We start from the raw sequence: 12,127 nt of genomic DNA, 5'->3' as shown, positions 1-12,127 counted from the left end.
CAAGTTTGAAATCTTAAATGGAACCCCCTATTTTTCATTGCATATTCTTGTAGCTTATCTCGAGAGCTTTCCAGAACACTATAATTAAGTACCTTTTTATTAAGTACTTTTTGAGTTATAAGGCTTGAAATAATTTCTTAATTTTACATAAACCATAAAATATCTAGTAAACCATTCATTTTTCGATTATCTTACCTTCATACTTTTATGTACAAAATAATGAGAGGAATCAATTGGTGTAAAGAAAACACATAGTTGTTTCTAAGAAAAAATATGTAATTTGCAATTAACAATTCCATATTTTTTCTTAAAAACAACTGTATGTTTTCTTTACACCAATTGATTCCTCTCATTATTTTGTACATAAAAGTATGAAGGTAAGATAATCGAAAAATGAATGGTTTACTAGATATTTTATGGTTTATGTAAAATTAAGAAATTATTTCAAGCCTTATAACTCAAAAAGTACTTAATAAAAAGGTACTTAATTATAGTGTTCTGGAAAGCTCTCGAGATAAGCTACAAGAATATGCAATGAAAAATAGAGGGTTCCATTTAAGATTTCAAACTTGCCCCCCCTCACCGCCCAGGGGGAGGGGTGGGGGGCTGATTTTAACGTCATTGTACGTCCCCCTCGAAATGACGAAATTTTGATTCTAACCATTTTTTCGTAGTGTGCTTATTTTTCGAGTTATTTTGCTGCCTAAGTTAAAATGGGTCACCCTGTATATATATATATGTATATACAGATACATATTATAAACACATTATACAATAAAAATGCTGTAAAAGAAACATTGAGCGCATATCGAAATATCGAGGAGCGTGACGCGTCGCGTGTTGCCCGTCTTTCGGTAGGAAGGAGAGAGAAGACTGTATTCTGTCCTCTTCTTCTATCCGAAGCTAGCCGAAGCGCCCAGCTCACACGTACGCTTACGCTTACATCCTCATTACCCCCTCCACGCCGTGTTGCATGTTGCTTGCGGCGGAGATCTGGCAGCTTTGGTGTGGTGCCTCTCTCAGTGGAGGAGCGGAGGTACACTACGGCGGCGTATTCTCGCTCCGATGCGTCGGCAAACCCATGAAGTTCGACGCGTGAGTGTGGATCTTCGCTGCCGAGCCAGCGAGATATTCTGTTCTCGTTGAGGCGAGGAAGTTGTGAGAGCAGGTTCCTCCAGGCAAGCGCGTCCGTCGATGGAAGAGAAGTGTCCCAGCTTCTGGAGCCAGGCGGACTAGATCAGGATTTTAGCCCGCATCGTGACCGGAGTGAGCCAGCCCAGCGGGTCAAACATTCGAGCGGTTTCGGACAGTTTAATGTGTGAGCTTTTACCACGAATGGCAAAAGCTCGTGCTACCTCGCCTTTTCAGGCAAACGCCACATTTTACATCCACTGTCTATCGAAACCGCCCCGAGCCGGGCGATGGAAAAATCCAGATACGCCCACGGGATCCTTATCGCGGGAATGGACAGTTCGGTCACATACCAATGGGGCTCCACTTATCTACCTACCACCCAGGTGCACCTAAAACTACACCGGTCCGCGACCTGCGGCCGACTCAGTGCACCATCCCCCACTGGCAGTGTACACGGGGAACCACGGGAAGGCCTGTCCATTTGCATCCTGCCTGGATACACGCTTCTGACCCTGTCGGGCGGAGATTTTGGGTGGATTAGGATGTGGTCGGGACGGGTGGGTAGGATATGGCCATGTGGCACACCTAGGTGCCGGCCGTGGATAAGCGGAATATTTGGGTTGGAGCAGTCCTACCTAACCAGGAGCTAACTAAATCTACGCGACGCGACCGCCGTTCGAAAGCGCGGTGATCCCGAGGAATTTACGAGGCCGCGCCTCCATTGCCGAAGTCTCCGACTCCTCCGGTTGAACGACGGGCCCTACCTAATATATGCTCTACGCTTCGTATCCCTTTAGCCAAAGGGTTTCGCCGCAGTAATCTGTAAATATCGCGAAGGTCTCTTGACTCGACACGAAGAAACGCGCCACGTCTGGCCATTGCCGTTTGTCTTCCGGGACCGCGCTGAGCAGGGCCTCTCTTTGCGCATCGAACATAGGACATTCCAGCAAGAAGTGCTGGACCGAGTCTGTCTTATTTCCGCAGATACACTTTTCGCTATCGACAAGATTAAACGCGGCTAAACGAGACCTAAAGTCGCCGTGTCCCGTGAGAGCTTGCGTGCTCCAGTGATTCGGTTCTATCGAACGCGCGTTGAGTCTGTCTCGCACGCTATCAAAATACGCGAATGTGGTACGACCTTTACTCGAAGATACCCATTTGGTCTGCCACATGTTTATCGCTTCGTCCCTAATCGTTTCTATCGCGGTCTTCCTATCCGTTTCGGCGGGTATCTCCACATTACCGATCTTGGCGTCCTTTTGCGACCTAACTTGGTAACGCGCGGCGCTTTCGCGGAGAATTATGTCAACTGGAATCACTCCCCCGACGACGCAGAGCGATTCCCACGAGGCTGTGCGGTATGCGCCGGTCAGCGAGATAAGTACGCGACGCTGTAGCGATTTTAATACTCTAACATCTTTTTCCGTGCACAGATCAGCCCATCCCGCGGCGGCGTAGGCTACTGTCGGCGCGAACACACCTCGGTATATTGTGTATAACGTTTTGAAACGGAGGCCCCAATCGGCACGAGCTATCCTATTCAATTTAGCGAACAGCAACCCGACTTTGCTGTTTAGATACGCGCAGTGCGATTTAACTCTCAAATTCCTGTCTATGTGAACGCCAAGATATCTAACTGTTTCCTTAAACCGTATCTTCGCATTTCCAATCTTGATAATTGGCGGCCTATCCCCGAAGTCGACGGCTCTCTTTATTTTTGTTCTTCGCTTCCTATCCGGTCGTGCTCCTCTCCGCCTACCTTGTGAGTTTCGCACGCTCGCGATCGCGTTGGATTTCAGAATGATGGCTTCAGTTTTGCGCTCGGAAATCTGAAGCTTCGCGAACCTACACCATTCTGTTATGTCGTTCACTACACGCTGGCCTTCTGCCTCAAGTTCTCTACGCGAGTTTCCGTTTATGACGACCACGAGGTCGTCCGCATACGCAGCAAATCTGTTCGGGATCGTTTCTTCGAGTATCTTTAGTAGGCCATCAAACATGAGGTTCCAGCAAGCCGGACCGAGAACGGAACCTTGCGGGCATCCTCTCGTTGCTCGCTTGGACACCTCCGCGGAACTAAGCGCGATTTTCACTTTGCGGTCATCGAAATAGCTCCGGAGCACTTGAAATACATTCCGCGGGCAATCGCGTTTCTTTAGACTATCTAATACAAGCGGCCACCAGACATTATCAAAAGCCCCGGAAATGTCGAAGAGAAGTGCAACGGCGTATCTCTTTTCAGAGACAGCAACCATTCGCCGCAACTCAACAACCGCATCCTCCGTCGACCTTCCCGGCATGAACCCGAATTGTCGACGGGAGACCTTATCCGGCGCAAGTGACGTGCCCATTAGCCGAGATTTAAGAATTTTTTCCAACAGTTTCCCTACTACGGAGAGGAGACAAATGGGTCTGTATGATTTTGGGTCCCTCTCATCTTTGTCTTCGCCTTTCAGAAGGACTCGAAGCGAGCCCTCCTTCCAGACAGAAGGAAAGACGCCCCACTGGAGGCACCCATTGAAAAGTTTAACTATCTGACCGGGGATTACACTGCAGGCTGCCTTGAGAACGGCAACCTCTATTAAATCCGGACCCGGAGCTTTCTTGTTTCTAAACGACTTAACCACGTTTGCCACTTCCTCCACCGTGACGGGAGGAGCGTCGGCTGTGTTCGGCGCGTTCCTACACGTGACTCTAATTTCACGCTGCTCAGGCGTGTCCTCTATCTCCCGGTCATCTGGAATATGCGCGTCCAGGAAGTAGCTGGCAGTCTCCCTTAGCGTCTTTGTGGAATGTTCGCCACACCGGAGTGTGCTAAGCACCCCCTCGACCTGGAGTTTGCACGCCTGTTGCTTGTAAACGAAGCCCCAGGGCTCCTGGTTACCGTGCGATGTGACAAATTTCCGCCAGCTTGCGAGCTTCGCCCGTTTTACCTCCCTACAGTACTGCCTTTGCATCGAGCGGTACTCCAGCAATACCCGAAGGCAAGCAGGTTCCTCTCGCCTTCTCTGGAGAACCCTACGCTTCCTATACACGGTTTTCTTTATTTTCGTTAGTTTGTTTGTCCACCACGGGTTGGACTTTCTAAATCTACGCTTTCTAGGCATCGACGCAACACAGGCCTCCGTGAGCACCACTGTGAGCGTTTCTGCCATCCTATCTACTTCTATCGTGGAACACAGATCGATGGCCTCCAGTTGCGATCCTGAAAGATCTGTCAGGGTCTCAGAGAACCGTTCCCAGTCGGCCCGATTTGTATCGAACCTTGTGTTCCCAGTTCCCCGATCAGCACCTGACTCTTTGGGCACTTTCAACCTTATGTCCACTGCCCTATGGTCGCTGCTAGTCCAGTCACATCTCACCTTCCAATCACCGATGAAATTGTTCATGGAGCGCGACGCCAAGGTTACGTCAATGAATGACGAACCTCTTGTCGTCCAGTAGGTGGGTGGCTGTCCAGCATCGTTTAATACTATTAAACCGAATGCCCTAATGAGGTCCTCGAATTTGGCACCTCTTTCGTCAGTCTCTTGGCGGCCCCAGAGTGACGACCTAGCGTTCGCGTCAACGCCTACGATGACTCTATCCCCCCTCAGCGACCGGAACACCATCTCGAGGTGCCTGAGGTGCTCCTCAATCTCGTCGCTGTACTGAAAATAGCACGAGACGACGAAGAAAGAGAAGCTGGGGGCCTGCACCTCGACACAGGCACAATGCGCGGTGCTAAGCTGCGAAACAAAAACTACTTGAAAATTTGGGTTGCATATCGCTATCGCCGCCCACGGGCGTTGCGAGCGGACAGCGGCAATCCTCATCCCTAGACCTAGTCCTACAAAAGCATGGCCCGAGCCTTGCTTCCTAACGCACGGTTCCTGCAATAGCAGCACGTCAAGCCGCTTTTTAGCTACGAGCTGACGTACTTCGCCCGTTACTACGGCCGAACGTCGCATGTTCAGCTGCAGCATCCTAACTCCCGTGGACGCATTTCCTAATCTAATCGGTAAATCTGTCCTATTTATTTCTTGTGGCAACGGGCCACTCGCTGTGTGGGGTGTGGTGGGGTTCGCGAATCTAGCCGTCTCTCGCATATCCGTTTTACTCGCAGAGCTAAACGCGGAGCTAATTTCAGGCTTATCTGTTTCGCACGCTGCCTGTTTGTCGCTATCGGCGGTTCCTAATTTACGCCCTATCGCTATCGACGACGCGGACCTAATCGCGGAAATCGGACACCGTTCTAGCACGACGGACACGGATCTAATCATGGCTACCTCGTGACGGACTAACGCGGTTCTAACGTTGGGAACACCGTGTTCCTGGGGCTGTGCACTGCCGCGTGCTGGGTGTTGGGTCCGCGCGCGCACAGCTCCGTGAGGCGCTCTCGAGGAGGCGGAGGCCGTCAACGAACGCGCAGTCGCGCAGACCCGCGACCCAACGACGGAGACACCCCGCGCTTCCCTAACAGCGGCCGCGCCAGACCGAACGCGGTCGGCCAGGCGGGCACTCCTCCTCACTACGTCAGAAGTTTTGTTTTTAATAATGTTCATTTTTAGTCCCACGAGTATGGTGGAAAAGGTGGTCGGGCGACGTAGAGCCACCTTTACGCCGCTAAGCCTAAATACGCCGGGAGGACGGCAAGTATCCCGGGGCGGACCGTTCGCGACCGCGACATTTTGCGTCTACGCGATCATGCAGACCCTAAGCACGGTACCTACACCTTAGTCTTCAGACTTCTGCGGACCGACCGCGACGCAAGCGACCGCGACGACAACGACGACCTAATGACGCCCACCGGCGGCACAACCGAACCCGAATTTCGAGGGATAAAGTCGATTCTCCTCAAGACAAGTCCGACTCTCGGCTGTCGAGAAACCTTCGGTTCCTCAAGACGAGTCCGATCCTCGGTTGTCGAGAAAGTTTCGGCTATGTTCTAACTTGTCCTCAAGGGAAGGGAAAGGGAAGAATGCCGTTTTTAGGGGCATTCCGTTATTGCCACATAAGAGCCATTTGGCCAGCAGAGCTGAAGACTCGCAGAGCTGACGACTCGTGGCTATGCAGTGTTTGCCGATTCTCCTCAAGACAAGTCCAATTCTCGGCTGTCGAGAAGCCTTCGGCTCCTCAAGACGAGTCCGATTCTCGGTTGTCGAGAAAGTTTTCGGCTGTATTCCGACCAGGGATGGAAAGAAAAAGGAAAGAATGCCGTTTTTAGGGGCATTCTGTTTGTGCCACATAAGAGCCATTTGGCCAGCAGATCTGGCACCGACTCGTGGCTATGCAGTATTGACCGATGCTCCTCAGACGAGTCCAATATTCGGCTGTCGAAGAGCTCTCGGCGCCAGCGATCACTCGGCCGTTGTACCAGAAGGCGCAACGTTACCGTCGGGAACCACTTGGAGGTGTGAAACGCTGACTTGACACAGGAGAGGCTGATGAATGCGCATCCTGTGTCCAACGACTTACGCTCTCTACCAGATTCTCGGGGCTCGTGAGAGGCTAGGGACCTAACTGGAGGTCTGAATCGCTTCAACGACCCAACCATTGCTCCTCAAGACCCCGGGCTTGCCTATTCCGCATAACCTACGCTTTCGAAGGCAGGCTCAACGGGACAGTGACACCCAGACGTCCTAAAGAGGAGCGTGGTTATTCTGAGGAAACGCAGTCGCCTCGCGCTGCGAGCCGTAACCCGTCAAATCCGTCAAATCCTTTCGATTGTTCGACCAGAACAGCGAGTGAATAATTAAAGCCATGCATTTTTCGGCCACCGTTTTCATCATATGCCAGGCCACAATTTTCGATGCTGCGCTGCAGCATTTTTCGCGGCGTGTTGCTTTCGCCGCTAGCGGCGTATTGCTTTCGCCGTTTCAGCAAGATTTTTGCGAATCTTGGTGTCGCTCCGCGCGCGCTCGCGCGCGCGCGCGCGCGTGCCCGATCCGGCACCCGCACGAGGAAACGGACATTCAGGACCTCGTCCCGCGAGGTCATAGCTTCGCTATGCATTTTCCAATCAAATTCCGCGAGGTCATAGCTTCGCTATGCATTTTCCCGTCAAATTTCACAAGGTCACACTTGGGCGTGCCTGACTTAGTTGCGGCGTGTTGCTTTCAGAGCGAGACACACGAAATTCCGCGAGGTCAGCGCTCCGCTATGCATTTGCCTGCACATACCTAAGTCGGATGGCGGCGTGTTGCTTTCTGAGCTGGCATGACCTCGCGGCTCGCGGCCCGCTTAGGCACCAAAAATTTTGGGCAAAAGCAAAAGCCCAAAGAAATTTGGGCAAAAAGCAAAAAGCCCAAAAATTTGGGCAAAAAGCAAAACTTTAAACAAGCAACACCCAAGCATGCCTAACTTAGCTGCCGGCGTGTTGCTTTCGGAGTTTACCTCAAGACGTCGTAGTCTCACGAGGTCATTGCTCCTCTAACACCCTGTACAGACTAAGTCGGATGCCGGCGTGTTGCTTTTTCAAAAAGGCAAAATTCCTACAAGCCACACCCGGGCATGTCCAACTTAGTTGCCGGCGTGTTTCTTCCGGAGTTGACTTCAGAACGTAGTCTCATGAGGTCATTGCTCCTCTAACACTCCGCGCAGGCTAAGTCGGATGCCGGCGTGTTGCTTTCAAAATTGGTGAGTTATTTTCGCCGCTGTGCGGAATGGGGTCTCGTCTAACCAACAAGGCGAATCCCCAAGACGAGGGCTGAAACTCGGCAGATCACGGCGTGGTAACCGCTCTGCCGAGTACAACACCTCGCCTAGGAAGCACCAAAGTGGAATTTGACAGGTTACACCTGGGCTATCCTAAGTCGGATGCCATTCAACAGGTCACACCTGGGCTATCCTAAGTCGGATGCCATTCAACAGGTCACACCTGGCTACCAGTCGGATGCCATCAACAGTCAACCTGGCTAGTCGAAGGCGAGGACTGCATCTCAACAGCTAGCGGCGTGGTAACCGCTACGCCGGGAACAGCACCTCGCCTAAAAGCACCAAGAGGTGAAATTTTTTCGGCTGTTGCGAGGTGCGGTGAGTACCTCGGGTCTAGGTCATGCCACCTCGGCAGATCATCTGGTTAGACCGGGCGTGGTTGCTCTGACGAGTCCAACACGCTTAGGGTAAGCAGCCAAAGTGAGGAATTTGTTCCTAGGTGGCTATCCTAAGTCGGATGCCATCAACAGGCCCCGGCATCCAAGTCTGCCATTCAACAGGTCACACCTGGGCTATCCTAAGTCGGATGCCATTCAACAGGTCACACCTGGGCTATCCCTAAGTCGGATGCCATTCAACAGGTCACACCTGGGCTATTAACGATATTCAACAGTCACACTGGGCTATCCCTAAGTCAGATGCCGGCGTGTTGCTTTTGTTGCCTGACGGCTTTCACGTGGGGTCTCGTCTAACTTACAAGACGATTCCCCAGGCGAGGACTGCATCTCAACAGCTAGCGGCGTGGTAACCGCTACGCCGGGAACAGCACCTCGCCTAAAAGCACCAAGAGGTGAAATTTTTCGAGGTCATACCTGGGCTATGCCCAATTTGGTTGACGGCGTGTTGCTTTCCGAGCTTTAAGCAGCGATGAGGAAATTTTTCCTCAGGGTGTGAGCCAATGAGCCACCCTTCTAGCGCTCGCCACTCTCCTGCCGGGAGCTGCTCCAGCAGTCGAGCGTTGAGCGCTCTTAGACCGATCTTCGAGATAGCACCCAGACGGTTAACCAGTGGTCCGCGCAGGCAGTGTACAGCTCACTTCCAGATTTCAGGAAACAGCGGTTTCGGACAGGACGCGTCGTTTTGTGAGTTCGTCGAAGTGACGTGCCTGTTCCGAAAATGTGAAGTGGTCACTGGCCGGGTGCCAGTGAAGGTCGCCACCAAGTGTCGCGTGGCTTTCGTGTGACCACGAGTGAGGTGAGTGGGTGAGCCGGTGCTCGTGTGGAACTCCGTCCAGGATGCTGAGGTTGTTGGCCACCCATTTCCGAAGCGGAAACCCGCCCGCCATGCAGAGGAGCTCCCGTTGTGCTGAGGTGGTCTCCGAGAGGGTGCTCGCGCCGGTCACGATGTCGTCCACGTAAGTATCGCGGAGCAGCGCGACAGCTCCTCGCGGAAATCGTTGACCTTCGTCGTCGGCGAGCTGGTGCAAGGTCCGTATGGCGAGGAATGGCGCGTACGCCAAGCCATACGTGACCGTTCGTAAACGGTATTCGCGGATGTCGTCAGCGGCACGGTGCCGCCAAAGTGTCCGCTGATGATCACGGTCGTCCGGATGGATGAGAATTTGGCGGTACATCTTCTCGATGTCCGCCAAAAAGACGTAGCGGTGCCAGCGCCAGCGAAGGAGTACGTCGGCGAGAAGGTACGTCTGGCAAGAGGTTGGCGCCAGTCAGCAGACTGGTGTTGAGTGAGGTGCCCAAGATCGTGAGCTGCGAGCCGTTGAACACGACCCTGAGCTTCGTGGTGGTGCTCGTTTCTCGCAACACTCCGTGATGCGGTAAGTAGCACTTAGCGGTGTTCACTTTTTCTGACGAGGTGTCTATAACTTTCATATGTTGCAGGTCGTCGTACTCCTGCATGAAGCTGTGGTAGAGGCTGCCGAAACGAGCGTCTTTGATGTAGCGACGTTCCATGGCGTGGAGCAGACGCTCGGTCTGCGGGTCTCTGCGAGAGAAGGTGGAGCGCCGGAGAAGGGAATTCTCACGACGTAGCGTTCCGCGTCGGTGCGTACGTGCTCGCGGGCGAAGATGTCTTCGCATCTTCTTTCCTCTGGGGTGAGCGTGACTGGAGTAGCAGGCTCCTTTTCCTGCTCCCAGAAGAGCTGCACCAGGTCAACTGGCGGTCGACCGTGCATTGATGGGCGGTATGGCCACCCTGTGTCGTGGCTCGGTGACCGCCCGACAGGATCCATCCGAGGGAAGTCTTTTGTGCGATGTGCTCTCCCTTGCGAAGTCCATCTTGGAGGAGAGCGGAGTAGGCATCCGCGCCGAGCAGTATCTCGATTGGATCTCGATCAAGGTACTGTGGATCGGCCAGGGGGAGGCCGCGTTTGTGAGACCAGGTGACGCTGGATCGCACGACGGGCCTTTGAGTACGTTGAGAGGCGCGGAAGAACGTACGCCTGAACTGGGAGCGCTGTTCCAGTGATTGCTGAGGAGAGCGTCATCGACGGCCGTCCGCGGATTGCTCCGGATGCTCCAATCCCGGCTATTTTCATCGAGGAGCGGATCCGCGGCAGACGCAACCGTTGTGCCAGAGCCTCGGTGACCAGGGAGACCTCGGATCCTTGATCAATTAGCGCTCGAACATCGTGCGATCTCCCCATGTGGTCTTTGATGGTGACCCGTGCGGTGGCGAGGTAGATCGTCTTGCGGTCTGACGCGAAATGTGTGGCGGACAATGAAGTCGCTCCGTCGGATTGCGTCGTGCAGTAGCGTGTGATGTCGTGCCTTGCAAGTGAAGCACGTTTTAGTCGACTGACATTTCGCCAGGAAATGATTACCGAGGCAGTTAAAACACATCTTGTTCACTTCCACAAGGTTTTTTCGTTCTGTCGCGGTCTTTAAACATCGCGCACTGCATAATTGAATGTTTTTCCTTGCAGACGGCCGCAAATACAGGAGTCGGACGCGCGCTTCACGAAGTGCGACTTTGCGGACCGGGAAGCTCCTCCGGATTTCGCGACGGTGGCCGGCTACACGGCGTTCAGCGTCAGGATTTGCTTCGCGATGAAATCCATAAAGACGTCGTTACTCGGTGGGTCGACGGAATCGCGGATGGAGGACTCCCACTGCATTCTGGTTTGCGGATCAAATCGCTCAACAAGCAGGTAATTAAAAAGGTCTATTCCGTGCGTGTCGATAGGCCTGTCAATGCTCTCCTGGGGCATTGATAGCGGTTGTGGCGGCGTTGTAAATTCGACTCAGTTCGTCGGCGGTCGCGGCCTTCATCTTCGGCACGGCGGTGTAGGCGGCGAAGTTGGCGCGAATGAGCTCTCGCTTGTTCTCATAATGAGAGCTTAGGATGGACCACGCCCGCTGGTAATTGCCCCCGATGATTGGCAATGATCTTATTAATTTTTCCGCAGGACCCTGCAAGCTAGTGCGAAGATAGTGGAGCTTTTAGCGTTGTCCTTATGAGATCGTGATGAGCCTCAAACTTGGTCCACAGAGTGTCGAGGATGCGAAGGCGAGCTTGGACTGCTTCAGCTGTGATGCCGGAGCTGCCCATCTTGCGTAGATTGTCCACGGAGCGGGACATTCGCTCGTGGATGTCGTTCTGCGCTTCTATCAACGCCTTCAAATCGGCACTCATTGTGATTGTCTTTCTGCACAGGTTCGCGCCCTGGATTTCACACGAGAATTTCACCCACGAACTGCGGATGCAGATGATAATAAATCCGGCTCGAAGGACCAGAAAATGTTCGCGGATGAATAAGTTTATGCAGGAAGCGCGTTCCGAAGAATTTTGTAAAAAGGACACCACACTATTGAAAGCAACGATAAGACACGTATTTTTTTTTTGATATTTTTATGAAATTTATTTTAAACGACACACAATCAATTAAATAATAAAGTTTTACAATAGAAAAATGTGGATTTTATTTATTCGAATTTTCAGATCGAGATAATAATTATGAATTTCGAACAAAAAGATATAATAATATTAAAGCATTAAAAAAATTTTAAATATTACCTAATATTATATATTGACAACGCATTAAGTTATTAATTTTATTAATAATTTTATTAATAATTATATTACTAATAGATACAGAGAGAGAAAGAGAATGGGAAAAGAAAAAAGGAGAAAAAAAGAGAGGAGAAAAAAAAGAAGAAAGCTTTCTTTTAATTAAAAAAAGGGAAAGAATAAGCAAAATTGAAATATGTAAATAACTAAAGAAAAAGAACAAGAAGTAACATTAGGTATTGTTTGAAATTCATATTTCGCATGCATATCATCTCAGCTCATTATTACCGAAAACCGAGATTTTTCAAATTAACGGACGTCGAGAATCTTC

The sequence above is a fragment of the Camponotus floridanus genome, unplaced genomic scaffold (genome assembly GCF_003227725.1).
Source record: "Camponotus floridanus strain SB8 unplaced genomic scaffold, Cflo_v7.5 scaffold171, whole genome shotgun sequence".
Classification (NCBI taxonomy): Eukaryota; Metazoa; Arthropoda; class Insecta; order Hymenoptera; family Formicidae; genus Camponotus; species Camponotus floridanus.
Note: the sequence above shows the minus strand (reverse complement) of the source record.